This window comes from Equus przewalskii, chromosome 2 (assembly GCF_037783145.1).
Source record: "Equus przewalskii isolate Varuska chromosome 2, EquPr2, whole genome shotgun sequence".
Lineage (NCBI taxonomy): Eukaryota > Metazoa > Chordata > Mammalia > Perissodactyla > Equidae > Equus > Equus przewalskii.
Window position 1 is genome coordinate 102,559,852 of NC_091832.1, and position 2,644 is coordinate 102,562,495.

Sequence of the window (2,644 nt, forward strand, 5' to 3'; positions counted from 1 at the left end):
TATGAGAATCCGTGAGGAATTATTGAAAAGTTAAGATCTTTTCTTTCATGGCACAGAACACAGAAGCCAAACAAATTACTTGAAGAATTATTACTTTAAGTAAAGCAAAAATCTGCCTGGAAACATAAATGATAAATCCAAATTTTGAAAAGTGAAATTGGCAAAACATGAAAAATCACTAATGTGGTTAATATGTGATATTATGTTACAAATCCATAAAGAGAAAGACTACAACTCATTAGTCAAATCATCAAAGGTAGGATCAGACAAATCACAACAAACTACATAAAAATGCCTATAAATACAGAAAGAAAATAAAAAGTAAAGAATTACACTCAAAAGTAAAAAATTACAAACAAAGTCCAGTTAGAGACTATATTTTCTTATCAGTTTAGTAAATATTAAAAAGTGTGCTGATGTCTATTTTGGGCCATGGCAGGGAGCAGCAGGCACTGTCATATATTGTTGATAAAGTCTAAACACTTGTATCGACTTTGGCAGGATCTGTTCAACATAAACTTGCATAGGCTCTTAGACCCAGAAACTCCGGTTTTAGGAGTTTACACTAGAAAAATATTAACACAGTTTGTAAAGATAGACAAAGGTATTTGTTGTACCACCATTTATAAAAGCCTGGTCTTTAGAACAATTTAATTTTCCACAACGGAAGTTGGGTTAAATATCTAAACCTAAATAATATGCAGTTGGGAAAACAATAAATCAGATCTAATGAGATGATATCCATAGAAGATGTTATAAAGGGAAAAACAAAGTACTGAACAGAACAATCCTCATGAACAAAGTATGACCCCAATTTTTGGAAAATGAAAGCAAATATATCCTGGAATATTCATTTAATATTCCTGGAAGGATATACAAAAAGAACGGAATGGGTTTTGGACATGTGAGAGAGACGAAATTTTGCTTTTTTTTACCCATGTGCACTTGAGTTCGACACAGATCTATGTCTATTTTTTAATTGAGATATAACCTTATATTTCGGTGTATATGTTTTCAGGTATACAACGTAATGATTCAATATTTGTTTACAGTGCGCGATGATCACCACAATAAGTGTAGTTAACACCCATCACCATATATGTAAAAAAAAAAATTTCTTGTGATGATAAAATGAGAAATCTTTTAAGATCTACTCTCAGCAATTTTCAAAAATGCAATATATATTATTAACTATGATCACTATGCTGTACATTACATCCCCTGACTTATCTACTTTGTAACTAGAAATTTAAAAATATGGAATGCTTCACAAATTTATGTGTCATCCTTCACAAGGGCCATGCTAATCTTCTCTGTATTGTTCCAATTTTAGTACATGTGCTGCTGAAGTGAGAACAGACCTGTGTATTTTTATAAATCTTCCCAGATAATTTTGTTACCCCATTGATTAAGATCAGTAGCATTTGTCAATAGCATTCACTGGTTTTCACACAAGAGATTTTGAACTCATTCAGTATGATGATAAGTTAGGGGTACAAGGAAAAATTGCACATCAGGTAATAATAGTTGTCTGGAATAAGCAAAGTTCTGGGAATGGGAATGTAGAAAAGCAATCAGGTTTCAAAGGGTAAGAAAGGCAAAGAGGAGTGTGTCAGGACATCAAGGTGGCCCAGATACAGAGCAAAAAACAGCTGCTCAGAAGTGAGTCTGGCGACAGAGAATGGTTGCACTTTCCGCTGGCTGGAAGAGGAACCAGTTTGCTTGCTGGTCAATACAACACCCTTGCAAGTGCAGGCAGTCAATCATTACATCTGAGGGAGTGGTGACAATGGGTGTGTCCTCATATAATCGATTCTAATTGCATTTGAGGCAGAAGCAGGATTACAATTATGAATGCGTGGTTACAGACATCAATAATTTTTAGAACATAGTCCTTCAACCTGAGATGCTGGTTAATTTCAGTCCATTTCTCTAAGCAGTCAGATGTTGCTCTAACAATTGTGGTAAGGATCATCTTGCTCTCTCCCAAAGGACTTAGTGCCTCAGTGACTTACCCACACTCACGGCTATTTATCTAACAATCCACAGTCATGTGCCACATAATGACAATTTGGTCAAGAACAGACTGCATACACCCCGGTGTTTCCATAAGATTAGTACCATATAGCCTAGGTGTGCAGTAGACTATACCATCCAGGTTTGTGTAAGTGCACTCTATGATGTTTGCACAATGATGAAATCACCTAACTCGCCCGACAAAGTATTTCTCAGAATGTATCCCTGTTGTTAAGTGATGCATGACTGTATTACATTTAATCATTGTTGAGAATAGGCATGAAAAGTGTATTATTAATCATAATATCTCTTTATTAAGCCAAAATGCTACATTTCCAAACACAAAATGAGCATGTTAAGTTATGATAAAAATATATGGACTTATTTTTGATAAACACACTTTACTAAAGCTATTTCTTCAAAATAGGCATTTGTGTCTATTCCATTTTCAGAAATTTTATGTCATAAAATGTTTTGGCTGAGCCAGATAATCCCGTGTCCTTTTGAGTAACTTTGGGTGGACCCAGCAGACAAATAGCACATCTAAATATAGCAGAACATTTAAAAGATGTCCAGACACATCTCGTGAGCAAACATGAGGAAGAATTAGAACCTTGTCCACAATTTG

At 34.7% G+C, this 2,644-nt stretch overlaps 1 non-coding gene across 1 annotated transcript; it reads right to left on the reverse strand.

Annotated features, from left to right (window-relative positions):
* Positions 1-1,251: 1,251 nt before the first annotated feature.
* Positions 1,252-1,357, reverse strand: LOC139082113 (U6 spliceosomal RNA). The gene has a single exon (XR_011537843.1). It is a non-coding gene; the product is annotated as a U6 spliceosomal RNA (small nuclear RNA).
* Between the last annotated feature and the right edge of the window lie 1,287 nt (positions 1,358-2,644).